Raw genomic sequence first — 17,874 nt, 5'->3', positions numbered from 1 at the left:
TGAATATTTTGCAAAGAAATATTTTTATATTTATAAAGTATATATATGTGTGTGTATATATATATATATATATATATATATATATATATATATATATATATATATATATATACATATACAGATGTTGATTTTTAGACCATAGACTCACTAAGAAAGGACACTCACAATATGTTATTTGACGTTTCGACGGCTTGGCTGTCGTCTTCAGAGGACGACGTTCTAAAAATCAACATCTTTGTTTTTATATATTTATGCGTCACCGAAGAGCGTACCATTTCCAAGCTTTATATATCTATATATATATTTCTAAATGGAACGCTACGTATACATACATAAACCATCTATATATATATATATATATATATATATATATATATATATATATATATATATATATATATATATAATATGTATATATGTGTATAATGTTTCGGAAAAAAATATAGTTTAGCTCAAAAAGCAATTTTGAAAAGCAACGCCGCACGTTCCCAACTTTCCGGCGGCTTCCTCGTGCTTCAAAAGGTAGAGAGAATCACTGGTTTATAAAATGAATCCAAACGAGCGTTCGGCGCGAGGGAGAGAGGAGGGCAGCTCTCGCTGAATATTCCACGAATTGTTCGAAAAAGCGTCCGACGTTTTAGTTAACCCAGAGGCGTGGGCGACGTTGGAACCTGAATTATATACATTCCGTGCAGCGCGTGTTGGAGGAGGGCTGAGCTTCGAAAATCCCACTTCCCAGGCTTCAACTCGTTTCGATTATTCATTCGGTCTGTGGCGGTTGGAATACTTGGCTCTCCGGCCGATAGGGCTAGGCTCCGGCTCAGACCGGGAGGACGTGCAGAAGCGGCACTCAAAACTCGACTCAACTTACTCGGAGATTACGATCCCCGAAGAGATGGACGCTCAAGTTAAGTCGAGAATCAATAAAACAAGGATAGACAAGCGCGGTGGGGGAAGAAAGTAGGGAGGTGCTGGGTTTGGGGGAGGAGGTAGGTGGAAGAAATTAATGAGCGAAAAGTGAACTCCCCGCACGTGATCAAAACCTCGAATACTTAGGGTGAATCGCTGATCCGTGAGAATGGGAGGAGGGTGGTCAGGTGAGTGTGTGTGGGTGTGGGTGTGGTAAGATGGGAGTGCGGTAGGGGGTGATATACTCGGCTTGTGTGGGGGAAGGAAGGTGGTAATGAGGGTTTTACGGGTGTCATGGAAAGTGGAGGTTCCTTTGAGAGATTCGGATGAATGGAATTTTGCCGCGGTGGAACGGAGACGAGGGGTCCGGAAGGTTGGGGAAGGAAACTATCGGGGAAATACGTGTATTTCCCCGGAAATCGCAAATGACTCCACAAACCCCCAATCCTTCCCTAATTTTAAGATTCCAGGTGCCCAATGCTGGCAAGGCATCATTATTTCGAGTAATATGGCATTTAATGATTTTACCACAGATGAGCACTGAAATGGAAAACGAATGAGGCTTTATCAGGCTGCCGGAAATCGTCTGTGTGAATTTGTATCCGAAGTGTATAGCTTAAGTCCAATTTTCAACAGAGTTGTTTCGGTGACCTCCGATTATTTGCATATGGTAACCTTTAGTTGATACTTTTTTTCTTTTATAATATTCTTCAAAGAAATGCTTTACATTGTCGTGGACATAAAAATACTTCAATTTCCGGTTCCTTTGATTGAAAAAGAGACTTTTGGGGAAGTTTGCCGTATCAAAACCAAACTGTTTGAAATCTCTTGTTCGTTCGTGAATATTTTCCTTCAATTATTGGATGATATATAATGTAATAAATATAATTATTCAATGATGCAAATGTATTTCCACTTTAATGTGCGATGTGCCTAATCATGTCTATTGTTTTACGTATAATAATTGCATTGTTCATTAACTAGTCTCATGTTCTAATAACACCTGTCTCTGATTCAATTTGTGTCAAATAAACATTTCTCTATCATACAATTTTTTATCATATTCTAACTTAAGAATTTACTTTCTTGGACAAGTTAAGTGATTCATTGAAGAGTAACAGTGAGTCTCACGAATTCAATTCCCGTCTGATAAAATTGTAAAATACTCCTGTTTTGTAAAGTGGAGAACTTCAAAAATCAAATTAAGATTAGTAGAATTGTATAATTTTATTGTATTCTAATTGGGTTCGAAAAAATGTATTCATATTAATGCTAATTTACTTAACCCAAAATTATACGTTTTCAAAATTGTATGATATCAAAATTTTAAACCATTTAAATGTAACAATTTAATTTTAGAACTAGGTAGCGAGAGCTAGAAAACATAAAGATTTAATGAGGGTTTTATACTGAAACAAGGAAAGAGCAAACATTAGCGAAGCTTATGCATCAGGGTGAGGATGTGTGAAAAGAAAAGAAGAAGGATGCGGAGACGCAGTGGTTGGAAATACCCACAGCCGAACTAACGGCTAAATTTAGACAAGCTCAATATAGGTTGGAATGAGGATGTTTTCTCACAGCATATAATGGAAGTATTATTCAATTCAATGGAATGTTTATGAAATACGAATAGTGGGGATTAAATATAGTTATAAAAGTGTTGTAATATAATTGAAATTTAATATCCTTTGATTGGAAAATTGTGATTTAGATCTGCTATTCGGGTAGTCGGATATAGGGTAGTATTTCCTTCACACTCTATTTCATTTGTTTAATGAAATCTTATAAAATAATAACAGCGCAAATACTGCGCTGTTTCAGCTTGTATATTTTAATTTGCAATGAAGAAAACCATTAAGCTTTTCGGAAAATGGGTATAATTTGTTACGAGTACTTTATCGTTCCGTTGTAAATGACACCATGAATACGATGAAAGGCGTAAACATATTCCCGGGTTTCCTTAGCTCGTGAAAAGATTTTATTTGAAAAGGCAAATGCCTATCTTAATGGTTCCCTTGGCAGCTCGTTCTTCAGATATGGTCTTGATTTTATAAACTTCCGGTATTTGCACTTATTTCAAGTTGTTTAACGGAAACACCACGCTCCATGCAAAGTCACTATTAATTTGAAAAACATATTTTCAGTCCATCCCTACGTTTCTAATACGTTCACCTATGCCGCACTCTAATAATTTAATTATGTTGAAAGTAGAGAAATTAAAACACTTTCTTCTTCAATGAAAATAATAAGATTAACCACTTATTGGAATTTCGTCCGTGAATTGGTGATATTAAACAATTATTGAGGATCACTGGTTCGAACTTTCTTAAAGTAACTCCATAAACGTGTCTTTAAAGTATAAAAAACTAAAGGAACGCCTACGTTCCATAAAAATCTACAGATCTAATGTAACTTGCGTTCCCTCCTAAAATAAATGAAGACGTCTTCCCCCAAAGTTTCACGAAAAACTGAATAAGGTCCGTTAAGGACACTCATTAAACGGCTTTCATGTGAAGTACTGCTGAGGTACTTCCCAAACAATTTCCGATGTAGCATTAGCTGCTCGTTGAGAATTAATGGCCAAGAAGCCGTAATTCATAATAGATTACCTTCGATATCCGGGATTTGAATCCTGTATCTCCTTATGAGTCATAAAACATGGAAATAATTTGCTACTCAGTTTTCCTAATTTGGCGGAATTTAGAGTGGAACCTATGGGAACGTTAACAATACTGCGGAAGAGAACGCTTCTGCAGCATATTTTATGCAGTCGCACGCATGACTGTTGAATTCTTACAGGGACAGGGTGGAGAAAAATTATTTGAGTTGACGGGATGTAAGGAAGCATCTCCTAATCAATTGTATTCAGCCTGCCAAATCATTTTCTTTCTTCCAGTTCTTCTGAATCGTTCAATTTCCAAGCGATATTGTATCCGTACGAGCGACTTCGTATATGCTTTCGCTATCGCGGGTATCTCTCTACTTCTCGCGGCTATCGCGGCTTTTATCCCGGAGCATATTCTGCTGACTAAATCAGAACTCATATCTTGTCTTTCACATTAGGGATTTATTTATTGACATTATTTTTTTAAGGCCGTCAGTCATAATGAGACAGATGTTTCGTTAGATGACCGGAGTACTGAGGAAAAGTTTACGGTTAAAACTTATATTAAAAAGATAATTTCCCAGCGCTTAGTTAGTCATTATATTCAAATGATCCCTTAAAAGTTGTATCATTTCCTCCGGAAAAAATTCCGATTGATGTGATTACTTGTCCATAGTTGGTTATAAAGTACTTATGTTGATCCAGTGAATCTACTGCTATTATTATTGGCTTTAAATTAATTCATAAAAACAGAGCAGTGTACCCAAATTCTCGGTAGTTTTGCTTCCTGGGTGTGGGCAATAAGCGCTTAGAATATGGTCCATTTTACTAATGTGTATCGTGTGGATGTTATGTATTTTTCTATTAAATGCGTGACTGACGAGAGTGTGCATTAGCTCAAATTTATGTTTTGGTGCATCGGTAACCATCGAGAATCAATAAAATCAAAACGTACGTCTTTTAATCGGTTGAATGCTTACGTATCATTGCATATATGAGATGATATTCCTAAAGAACCCTTTGTCCATTAATATTACGCATACTTGTATATGAAATATCATTTTGCGGTTGCCAATCAATTCAGTGAATGAATCTCTGTATAAATATAGCATTTAATAAGAATTTGAGATAATAATCACCGCAAGAGGCTTATGAGCCGATCAATTGATGAATTATCGAATCCCCTCCTGTCTGTAATCATCCATCCTGAGCCTGTAATGCGTTCTTTTAAGCCTTATTGAGTGAGATTGTGTTTTCAGATGGATCACTTCTATATGCATGAAGTGTTGATTGGGATGACCTTAATTTGATTAAAGGCTCTCTCGAATAAGCCATGACATGCCCTCAAGCAATCAGATGCAAGAGAAAATTTCCAAATTAATCAATTAAGCATCACTCCGATGGCTATTATAGTGTAGATAACCTATGAAGGATGACATCGCCACTTAAGCTACTCACGTTTGATACAATGAAATGGAACCATACTTGAATGGACGCTTTAGTTTGTATGCTTTTATGCTTTTCGTCATGCTGAATGCTTGTGTTCTCATTGCTGGAAAAGTGTGTTCATGGCGTTTTGTCCTTTTGCTAAAATTCATTGCTTTACTTGCTTGTATTCATTGCATTACTATGCTTTCCAATGCTATTTTTAAAAAAATGAAAACCTGCCTTATGCTCTGTGCTTACCTGTTGAAAAAGAGGTTTATGCTTAAGATGCTACTTCGGAACTCTACAAAATTTAAGACATAAGTAAGGAAGCACAAGTCACGTGCAACTATATATTTGTGCTGAAACACTTTGAAGTTCAGGAAGGAGAAGAACAGGAATATCAGAGAATAGAATATATGATATCGGGAGTCCGGTAGACAGACCAAATGTAGAAAAAATAATTTTACTTGAGTGCTACTTCGTGTTCCATGGAGTGGAAAAGAAGAGATCACTATGAAAGACAATTCCTAGGAGTTTTTTTGAAAATGGAGGGCAATTCAGTTTTAGTGAATGTAATGAAAGTAAAAATAGGAAATGAACCAGAAATCACAATATCAACGGAATAATATTATTACAAATTAAAATGTTATAAAAGAAGATGGAAGGAATAATCTAGGCCTAAGATTAGGTAGCAATGCTCCGACTGAAAACCAATAATAATGCCGGTCTATTTTTTGAAAATAAAACAGCCACTCCTTTCACTGATAGTCTACTTTTTCTACTCCAGCCTTTCATGGAGGCATATGGGCGGAAATATTTCATATCCTCGTCGCGTGTGGCCTTCCACTTCAGCTTCATTAACATCCCCTCTTCCAGCTCCGCCTTCGAAGACCTCCCTTTCCTCATCCGCTCCCCTCCCTTCCCACGCCACTCCCCTATACCGTTTACTCACACCACCATCCTCATCCCCACCTACCGCTTCTCCCCTCCCCCTTTCTGAGACCACAACTCATTCGCGGCCGTTTGGCTAAATGCCCTGAGCAACCCGGGGAGTACTCAACAACAAACACATCCCTCATATAAAAAAAACCGGAGGGTGGAGCGGAGAGGGCGTGGAGCCGAGAGCCAAGGTGGTGCGAGCGAATGGAAATCCTCGTCGAGCCCTGTGACGGATCGTGCTCGCCTTTTCTTCCTCCCCTCTCCTCTTTCTTATCATTATTCCGGCCATTCCCTCAGTTTACATCCTCTCTCGGTACCTACCCCCCTCTTCCCAACCCCGTTCACGCCTTCTCTCTTCACCTTTCCCCTCGGGTTTTTAAACCACCGGGGGTAAGGGGGTTAGGGGAATGTGGAGTGTTTCAGCAGGGAAGAGGAGTTGTTCGGTTGACGCGCGGGGCAAATCCAAGGCGTGCTTCGTTTTCCTCCTTGCTTCGCCTCTTGAGTGCGAGTGGGTTGAGGGAGGCACGGACGGGGGAGGGGGGTTGGATTAGCAGAAGGAAAACATTCCCCTCGCCTCCCACTTGCTCCCCCTCACGGTTCATTTTTTCTCTCCATTCTCTTCCAAGGTGCTCCGAAACCACGCGACCGACTACTTCACCGATCTGCTCCTCACCTCAACTCACTCTTTCCCCGGGGCCGGCGGAAGTTACGGTCTCGGTGTGCTTATCGATTCAATGCCGATGGGAAATTGACACGTTTCGACATACGTGGCATCGAGAGACGGCGCGAAAAGATGGGGAAATAAATAAACGAGGTGATGTGAGACACGAACGAGAGATGCATCAAGGAGGTTAGAAGGTTAGAATCGATTGATTCCTTACAAATTTCTTCTGTATGGAATTTTGCAGAAATTCCCCAAAATGTTGAAGCACATTTTTTAAGGAATTTTCATGTATTTATTTTGATTTTTCGCAATAATTCGTTGTAAAGTTGTAAAGAGGTTTCTTTAGGGGTAATTCATACACTTTTAAATATATAAACTCACCTTAAGGTGAATTACATTTTTTTCACAAAATATTTTTAAAAATTAACATTGTTCTTCACTATTATGATAGTCTCAATATTCTCTAGGCGGTCAACCGTGTTGTCGGTGAATTACTTAGAAAGGTAGATTCTTTAATGTGTTTGTGGGAATATTTCCGTATAAAACTTGAGACTTCCTTCCCTTCTACAGAGTTTAGGTGACTAGTTATGCCCATTGTACTTAAAACTCTTTGGCACGGGAGGCATTTTCTTTGTAAATTCCGCAGAAATCTCAGGGATTCCTTACGTTACATGGATAGTGTGCACGGAATTTTTTAGTAGGGACACCTACTCCATGATTTTCAGGATTCCCTTCAACGTTTTCTCCATCGAAAAAAAATATTTTATCCTTCTCTAAATTCCTCTCAAACAAGACTGCACTGCGCTTGTAATACGTTGTCATCTCCGTTGCAAATATGGAAATTATTTTTAATTCATTTATTTCTTTTGCATTAGAGCGAACCGTGAGTAGAGCTTCGGTGGAGACGGATATTTACCAGGGTGTCTGCGTTGCATTACTGTATACATCCAAAAATCAACCAGGGGATATTCCAGTTTATGCAGGATTAGAAATGGAGGTTAGCCAGAATTTTTCAGGTACTTTTGGAGTTAAAAAAATCCGCAGAAAATACAAAACCTTCAGCTAGCGTTGTATCAATAATACCTAATGAAATTCCACGTGTTTAAAAATGTAGATATGGCATTCCAATATCAGAAGTGTGTGTGAGTACTCTATGGTTTTATATTTTCTAAGTCTAAAAACATTGAAAAAGAAAGAATTCGGCATTATTACCTTATTATTGGTGCAAACCCCGGAAACCTCACAATATCATGCCAAATGGAGCCAATTGGGCTGTGCCCTGAATTACTCTGTGAAACTCCGATGACCATCCTTTTAGAACTCACCTCGTGCGTCCCTTTTCAGTTAGGAACCAGGCAGGAGTACCTCAGACCATTCCCGGAACATCAGTCACCGCTGAAGAAAAAAAGAAAACAATTCTCTTTCCACCTCCCATAATTCCATATTAACTTAAATTTCGCGAAAATGTTTCGTCCGACAAAGTTTTTGCGCTGGCCCCTCTTCCCCGACTTTCTTCTCCCGCCTGAGTATGTTTCCGTGTCCCGTCTGTCTTTCACATTCATGTATATTTTTTGTTGCGACAACCCGAGAGATACGCTTGCAGTTTATACTCTGCCTCTCAGTCTCCAGGAGTCCCCAGAGGTCTGTGGAAACATTTCCCCGAGCCATTTGCCATAAGGGGCTCTCGAAAGCGTCCCCAGGTCTTCTCCCATGTTTTTCAATAATATTTCTAGCCCACCACTCCCACATTCCCCCCGCTGCGTCCTCCCGCCAAACCCGTCCCACCCTCGCGTGCCTTTTTCCCCCGTAACACACCCCACCTTTCGACTCACCGTCCCGCCACCGTTCCCGGCCGTAAATTCCTCAAATTTTACCGCGGTCGCAACGCAAATAGAGGAAGCCACTCACCTTACGCACCTATAATTGTAACATTACGACCTCCTTTTATTTCTGAAACGTTCTTCCCGGTGTATCGAGGGACGCGACGCACTTATCATAAAAAGTATCCGAGTGTATGCATATATCTACCTTGTCTCTCTCACGTTCATTGGGGTGTGTGACTCACACTATCCCTTAAAGCATCCCTTCTTATACTTTCCGGAAGAATTTATCAAATATTTCATTAACTATCGTTTTGGATGACATGTTAATGAGCATATGTATTCTTCATAATAATTTTCCATGAAATTTATCGAATTATCTTACCCTGTGGGACTTCCTGCGGAAGAAATTTAAAATTACGACAAAACAACCTTGTTGACCGACCTCACCATCTATTGAACTCATCACTAATCTAGGAAACCTTTGTCCTGATCTAGAATTGCTCTTGGCATTGCATCACCCTGTTTAGATTCAAAAGATAATGTGTATATTTTCCGTCCTCGATTCTTCTCTATGGCATTTATAACGAGTGTTCCCGAGTTTCGGTATGGATATTCAGATGAGGTGTAGTAGGCAACATGCAGGTGCTGCATCTCGTCTCGAAATGAGGAAATTTCGATTCCTCTGCGAATCTCTACATAAATGTGATCCAGGCCCTGCTATAACTTATCGCGTTGGAATAACTGGGCCTCCCTTCCGGCACGCGGAAGGCCAAGTGACGGTGAATCCCTCCAGAGACGGACTGCCGTATCGTGATGCGCTTAAATTTTTTATGGTCTCGGCATCTTTTCCCGTCGCTGGTATACATTTATGTCGGGACTCGATAGAAAATTTAATGCCAAAAGATGCTAAAAAAATCAAAGCCCGTTTAATGTCTCGAGGCGGAATGCATCGTCGTTTTTACTTCAATTCCACTTGATCCCTCGCCCACGGCATACTCTTTTTCTCCGACGCACTGGCACAGTCTGGGAGGGTCGGGGAGGGAGGATTTTATGGCCTCAAGAGAATGACTCTTGACTGTAAATGGACCGTTAACTCTAATGCAAATAATGATTTCCGCGAGTGGACGTTTAAAGGAGAATTACAATGTCAAAAATTCTAATTTAAGATTATTAAATTATTATTTATAAGATTTTTCTAGTATGAGCTAGACCGCAGTATAAAGGCTGCCTGGTTATCCTTCTATTTTGTCACTTAACTTCGTTGGAAGGAAAACCAAAGTTTTACAATTAATACCCAAAATGACCTTGCTATCAAAATGAGGAATTCAAAGGAAATGGTAAAAAAAGCAATTCAAGCAGCAGAAAACGCGGGTTGAATTGCAATTGGTCGGCGAATTGGTGCTTTATTTCATCAATTGTCCTTCTCAAATTTGATTTGACTTCAGAAGAAAATTCGAATTTGGGCAATTTTTTACTCTGGTTCAAAAGCGTCCATAGCTCTTTATGTTTTCGTAAGTGCGTAAAGCCAATGAACTTGACTGCGAATCATTTTTTTTGTTTTATTTTTTTTCGTGTCCGCCATGCGGCGTATAAAAGAGAATGTATGTGGTTGAGGGAAATTGAGATGCTGGTTGGAGAGATACGTGTATGGTAATGGAGAGGCACATAAGATTGGGGAGGAGGTGAATAGTAATGCAAGGTCTCATTTGCTAGAAAAGAGAAGAGGTGGGTGAAACAGCAGAGAATGGAGTTGGACGATGGCATTGGAAGACGACGGTCAGCAGAGTGGTGATGGAAGGTGGAATTTTGACTTATCACTGTAGATAAAAGAGAACAGGTGTTTTCATCCGCATTGAAGGAGATAACGGATATCAGGAGTCAAATAGAGCAAATGTGGGGAAATATAATAAGATATTATTACTTGATCGAATTTATGTCGAAAATTAAAATAGTACGGTAGTTCGTTTTAGAATAACGTTTTGATGTAACAATGGGATAATAACGAGTTTTATCGTTATTTTCATTCTTCTGAAAATTCCAACAGAGAACCTCAACTAATGGCAGTTAGAGGAAGGATAAGGAAAAAAATAGTTAGCCGAATGAAAGCGGGCGTTCCTGAGGCGGAGGCCCCGTCACCGCCTTTGTATTCAAACTAATGGGTCGGAAGCGGCGTTGTTACAATGCTCTCTTACCGCCAATAGCCTACCAAAGAACCCATCGATAAAACTTGCCGGTCTTTTTTCATCCGCGGTAAAATAATTAGGTCACGTCGTCTCTCACCATTAGCCATGCGCGGTCGCGCACGGTGAAAACCAGACATCCCCCGCGACACACATTCCGTCCTTGGGTTAAATATTAATCAGGAAGACTGCAATGGACAGGGTAATTCATGAGGGATAATTTCCAATTTTTCGTCGAGATGTGTCCCCCACGAAATTCTCTCCCGCCACGACGAAATTTGAAGGACGCCTTTTCATCCCGACTATGAGTCGCTTCCAGCCTGTCTCTCTTCTCACCCCCCTTCACCCTCATCCCCCTTTTTCCCGTTCCAGGATTTTGCCCGTTCCTTCATCTTAGTCCAGGAGGGAGGGAGAGGGTGGGAGGGGCGCCGGTGGAATCGATCGAATCGAATGCACTACTGGAAAGGAGGATCACATCCTTCTCTCTCCTCTCTCGACGACCCTCGAGTGCTGATGACGACTCGTCGTGAAAATCATGAAGTGAAACGATGGGACGGTGGATGGTGGACGGGAGATGTGGGATGGGCGGTGGGAGGTGAGGGTTTAGGGGGAGGAAGAGTGGGGTGCGGAACGAAAGGGACGCAAGTAGCGGCGAAAGGAGGATATCTGCCCACTCTCCCCTTTCTGCTCCGCGTCCTCATCCGCTCTCCCCTCCCTCCGCTCCCTTATCATCCGCCAATTTCCCGATCCAGAGCCAAGTGGGAGGAAGGAGGAAATGAATGTGGCGGCGGGGAAAAAAATGAACGTGGGGGATGGAAGGGGAAGGAGGAACAGGGTGCTCCTGAAACTCTCTCTCTCTCACCCTCTTCCTTCTCGAAACACACACTCGCAAGTGCAGGGATGGCAAGCCACACGTGGATGCTGCCTTATCTCCGGTTTTCCTCGAGGAATCGCGTTATTTTTCATTCCGGTTTTCTTATTTTCCATGTTCTCTCCATGTGGCCGGAGAAGTTAGGGAGGATGGGAGTCCAAGAGGGTCTCTTCTGTCTTTTGGGAGCGTATAAGTATAACATGGTGGTCACCGAGTGTCTTCGATATTCTGACCTGCCATCACTTATGGCACGATTTGTTTGTCACTGGTGTGACTCAAAGAAAAATCTGATAATAGTACTTCTGGCTGATGGCACATGTAGGGACAGAATTTTCTATTTTTCCTGAACATATTCTCGATTGCTGCCCTCTAATCAACTCAGTATTATCGTGCCTGTCGGTTTATTTTTGTTTGTCTTAAGATTATTGATTGTTACAATTTTGATGAATTCCTTTATTATTAAAAGCATGTACCTCTAGGTGACATTTAAGTATGGTTATATCTACACAACTAATATGCTTATGCCACAAAAAAACGAATTTGCCAATCAATTATGTATAAACTATGTGCATAACAATGATTTTGAAGATATTATTTTAACATGCAAGTTGTTGAAGGTCACTCTTAAGTAGTTTTTAGAATAAATTTTTTTTCATGGTGCTCTCATTGATGCTGATTTTTATCATTAAAACGTTGACTCAATATCAATTATTTTTGCCTGCCATTCTCAGAAACTCCATGAAAACATGACGCGTAGGTTTTCTCATAGTTTTTCTCTTTTCTACGCAGCTTTATCGTATACATCAATTAGAATTGAATATTTTCTTTCGAGTTCAGCCATTATGATGCATCAGTATTGTTGGATTTTTCATCGGGTTACTTAAATCCCTGATTGCAAACCACTGATATTCCTAGGTCACTTGGTTTACTCATCCTTGTGGCATTCGTACGAATGGTATAGTTATTGTGAAATTTGGAGCATCCGCATGGTCAAACATCAGTAACCAGCAGAAATGGAAATAGGAAGGCACAATGAAGGCAACTTAAGTTTGTGGTGTGTCATTAAAATAGTGTAATAGGTATCCTAATAATGATCATATAGTAATTATATCCGTTGATTAAACTTATATAACAAGGAAGCCGAGAGCAACTTACTATGATGAGTTCATAAATCCAATTATGTCTCCACAAAAAAACCCTTCTGTAATTCTCGCAATATCTGTTTCAGAAGCACAGTTATTAGTCCGAAGATTGGTCTGAAAGGTGAGGATGGTACTCATCTCATAAGTACTTAGCCATGCGGCGTGTGAAATTCGCTCATCAGGGTGGCAGTCCAGTTCCACCTGTGGTTTCTCCGGAAGATCTGGAACATTAAAATTCACAAAATTTGGCTGAAGCTGAGGTTGACCAGAGAGAGAGAGTTCAAACCAAGGTTCTCCGGTGAGTAACCTGACCTTTCATCCATGCTATCTGTTTTATTAAATAAAATTTTGCACCGCCTGGGTAATAAAAGGAAATTTTATTTTAGACAAAATGCGCCCATGCTTAGTTCTGCACTAGATGCAGTGACAGCTAGTTGTCCATTTAGTTTGTATCTCACCAGCCATGCTGTAGGTTGAACGCACGTTACAAACTAAAATATGTAAACAACTTGTCTGGTAACAATCGTGGAATCCAATACGGATCCAAGAATTTATAGTTAGAAAGAGGAACTACTTTCATTTCAAGCTGTGAGGGTTATATCACACAATAAATTATCTGTAAAAACTTCTCTGGGCATATTTTTGACTATTTCAGACAGGGCTCTGTTTGGTGATAACTCATAAAATGTGGCTGCTTTAACATCTCCTCACCTTCTTTTTATTACTCGATGAGTTCACTCTCGTATTCATTCCTTGTGCTGGCCGTCGTTATGATAACTTTCATAATCGCAAATAATTGAAGAGAGCAACGCCAGAATGCACTCCAAGGACTTCGCCGAAGAAAAAAAATACACAACCTTCCTCCAAACTAAGAAGTGACGTTCAGGTAGCGATTTTTGGACTTGCTAGCGCCAAATTCACGACCAACGCTTATCCTAAGCTAACTTGATGAAGAATCATTGAGGAATTCGATTACGGCCCTCCCTTTGAAAAATTCAGCGAAGCTTTGCCATTGTCTGACTGGTCCTTCAAATATTCAGGCCCTCTCAGAAGTACTTCATGGCGCCGTAGGATAGAATTTTTATTTTATTCTCGCACTATTTTTTTAATCTCACCCGTAGGTTAACGGAGATCAGACTAAGGTAGTTCGGTTAAAAACGAGAAGAACGTAAAAAATGGATTTGGTGGAATAAAGCACGACGCTCGCTGCTCGGAGCGATGGCGCTTGCATTTCATTTTCCGAGGTGCTTTGGCGCGCACCCCTTTTTCGGGGAAGGAGTCGGGCGAGCAAGCGAGAGCTCATTAACTGTTGATGAATTCCAGCTTGTTAAAGCTCCGGGGTGGAGAGTGTATGTGTGTGTGTGTGTGTCTTGCAGCCCATGACTCCGCGGTTTGGAGAGGTGAGGAGCATGCATTACTCAGCGCGTGTTTTTTTTCCGGGACCGTGAGTAAAAAGGTTTCCACTGTTGCGATGTTCACCATACTTGATAAAAAAAGGAGTGCAAATTTCATTTTTTTCCCCCCTTATGTGACCAGCGGCGGAGACTGGGATGGGAAAATCCTTTGTTGCACCCCTTCCTACGGAGAGTGAGACGGCGGGTTGTTCGCGAGGATGGTTTATGTGAATAATGCACGTCAATTACAACCGCGTGCGCCAGTTCGGAACTCATCCCAAGGCGAAGTGGCGCTGCCTGTAGCCGAGGGTTGACAAACGCCCTTGAACCGGGCATGTGCCATTGGCCGTGCCTTGTTCGCGGGGGGGCGGGGGAGCCCTAAATAACTTAGCCTAATCTTCGCGAGTTTCCCTCGTCCTGGAATTAGTAATGGGTTTTAGCGGCCCTTCTGGTTTTCCACCCGTTCTTCATTATCGTCTATGGCGAAGATTTGGCGGCAGTGGCAGAATTATGGAGGAGGAGGGAGCTTTCTCAGAGATCTCACTGATTAGAAAGACGTGATAAAATTATTTAGTTGGATCTATCCGAAAGTAAAAATTGTGGGAAGGTCGGAATTACCAGCGAGCTAGTGACTAGTTTTAGTTTAATGAGTCAATTTTGGGATTACTTGCATTCACTTTTCTTCAAAAAATGCCGCGGAAATTTGTTGTTACGTAGGGAAATGAAAAATGGAAATAGAATATGAATGCTGAATGCCTCAAATTAATTTTCTTTGTGAACTCATCCGTTGAATGTATAGTAATATAGCGTCCCGGAACATAATCTCCAATAAAAATTGTTTCAATTTTATATACACACTATTATTACTGTATAAACTATGCAATAGTAACATAATAACCCTCAGCAATAGTTATTTGTGCGCGTCCAGCTTCTGCTAAATAATTGATTTATTTTGGAATGGTTGGTGAATGAAATTTTTATATTAAATTAAGTTTATGTATACATATTTCATTGCAATGATAATCCTCTTCTGATTTCTCAGGGTACTATTTTAACATAATCATAGCCTTTTTACTTCGTAAGAAAATATTTCATGGCAAATATAAACTTCAGTTTTTGGTGGTAGTAAAAATTAACGTTGCATGAAAATGTAACAGCAGCAGTTGTGTATACGTAAGAAATGGAAATGTTGATTCTCGTCTCATCTGTAGGGCGCTTACCGTAAACTCTCTTGTTCAACGAAATCCGACATTTCTGTTGGAAATATTTCAGCCCTACGGCCCCGATGAGAATTCTTAGATTTTGAATGTAGTAAGTACGTGTACTAATGTTGCGATCACAATGGGAATTGTGGCTGGCGTCGTCTTGCATCTAAAGCTACACCAATTGATGTAGCATCCTCATTACGTATTATCCGTAATACATCTATATCTTGTTTTAGGGTGAATCTTCCGTTATATGTTCTTCTTCATGATTTCTCTGCTGTTTTATTGACTTGAGCTCTGAAAATGCGGGCGGAATGGCATGGAGAAAAGTTTTATGCATCAAGCCGGCCATCCTGCTGGGTCGACATCCAGTGCTTTTTCGTCTTTGTGTGTTTCGTGTCGAGATGGAAAGTTTACTCAACCGGGTTTGGACGAGACTTCCGTCTTGTCATGAGCGAGTGTTGAAGCAAGCTATTGGGATGTCGTAACTACCAATATCAAATATTGATAACCGGCAGAATTATATAAAGGTCTACCAGAAGAAATGAAGGCTTTCGATGTCTGTCTTATCCTGCACTCTGTGGCTTATCTCTAACACTCGCTTAGGGAAATATGAATTTGTGATACTGTACCCGAGTGAAAATAAACTGCGTTATTACCGATACCAGTACCACGAGGCGATTTCGAAAAAAAGTCGTGCTAGATATTGCCACCCTCAAAACTGATGGATTAGGAGCCACGCGCCTGACTCCCACGGTATGCGATGCAAAATACGTAACCCCATGCAAAGATGGAAAGTTAATGAAGCAGTACAGTATGGTAAAAAAATGGTGGAATCTGTTATGAAAAATCAGAAGATCAATCAACAAAAATCTTTTCGTTTAATGGATAAGTTTAATTCGAATTAAGCCTTATACCGTGCGAACTTCACTCACGTAGGAATTAACCAGGTTTAGAACCCTGGATGCCCTTTGGAGAGATGATTAGTCCAACCATTTCTCTAACCACTTGACACATTACGTCAAAAAGTGCCATATGATCAATTTTATGCAAAGTATTTTATACTGTTTCTCTATGACGCACAATAACGGTTGAGAATTGTTTATGCTTACACTGACTTGAGGTCGAAGAGAACCTCATTTTGTTAATCTTATTTCAAACTTTACGAAGTTGTTTTTGTGTACAAGATATTGAGTGGAATACAAATTCAAGACGGTATAAATTAGGATTGGCCACCTCTTCACAACTATATTTCAAAAGCCTCGCATCCGCATATAGTCTTGCTTCAACGATCATGTTTCCGCGCCGGAAAAAAAAACCACACTCCAAATCAAAGTATCAGTGTCATGCTTTCTGTTCTTGCTACACAAGTTTTGAAGCACAAACTCGGAACATTAGTTACGTTTGTATGCTTTGCATTAACATGTTACTTTCGGGAGTTGGGGTGGGAACATTAGAAGAAATAAGGTTCAGTGGTAGGTTGAACTTACTAAATCAAGTCAGATCTGCATAATTCAGCGCCGAGGTCTCGCAAATTATTCGTACTCCTACATGTATTGGTCGCTTGGATCATGTATATAAAATTCGGGAAATAGATGCCAGAACTAGCAGACTCAAGGACTCCTTCTTCCCACGGACAATACGGGATAGCAACTGTAGGGTTACAGATGGCAAAAATTCCACTTGCCTCCCTCAGCGTCTAGGGAATAATTTGTTCTACTCAATCGCATGCACTTTTACTAACCTCGTGTGATTTGTTGTCAAAACCCTTCCCGCATGACCGCATTAGAATGCCATTAAGTAATGTGGTGCTCGTTGCAGTATAGCTTGCTCTGCTTTGTCTGTTTTTAAGTTTCCCCTTACATCACTCGTCTCTCTCTGTGGGGGGACCCTCCCACTACCTACAGCTTTGGGCTACATTCCCTACCTGTGTTTTGGCTGAGTAGACCGTTATATGTTGTATGTCCATGTGGTAGTGGAATTTTATAATAACATAAGTACCAACATAACTCCACAAAAAAATTGAAAATCAAATATACGTGACCCACGAAAATTCAAAATTCGCCATTCCTTTTGAACAGATCTCGTATGTATTTGCATGTGTGTAAGTTGAAAGGGGATTTTGCATGAATGTAGACGCCACTTTGGGTGTAGATTTGCATGGATGTCTTTATTTTGCATGTGGTTTTTTCCCTTTTACGGGTGTTGACTAACACCCCCCGCCACGCGCCATTGCGGTGGCATGCGGGGTATTATGTACATGTAGATGAGCCTTTCATTAAGTCTTGAAAATATGACAACTGGAACGTATTCTCTCCCAAACCGGAAATCTCATGGACTGAAAATCCAAATTTGATCTCGTAGGGTCTTCTCCCGTGGAAATCGTGCTGATTTTTATTGCAAGCACCTAAATACTGAAAATTGAAATTCCTCATTATTAAACAAAAAAGGTATGTCCCATGACCATAAGTCCAATGGAAGTAGGCAAGAGCATAACAATGTTTAAACAATGAATATGACTACGACAACGTATAGAATTTAGTCACTTTTGTTCCTTCATCATGATGGAACTTCACATAAATGGCGTACAAATTCATGTAACAATTATGTTGTGTAATATATTTCTTGATGAATAATAACTCTATAGACTTGGATAGATAAATTTTGGTATTAGCCCTGAATAGGATTTGATCATTTTGACGCAGAGCGTTGTT

The sequence above is a fragment of the Hetaerina americana genome, unplaced genomic scaffold, assembly GCF_022747635.1.
Source record: "Hetaerina americana unplaced genomic scaffold, ioHetAmer1.1.p SCAF_1, whole genome shotgun sequence".
NCBI lineage: Eukaryota > Metazoa > Arthropoda > Insecta > Odonata > Calopterygidae > Hetaerina > Hetaerina americana.
This window is presented reverse-complemented; position numbering follows the sequence as displayed.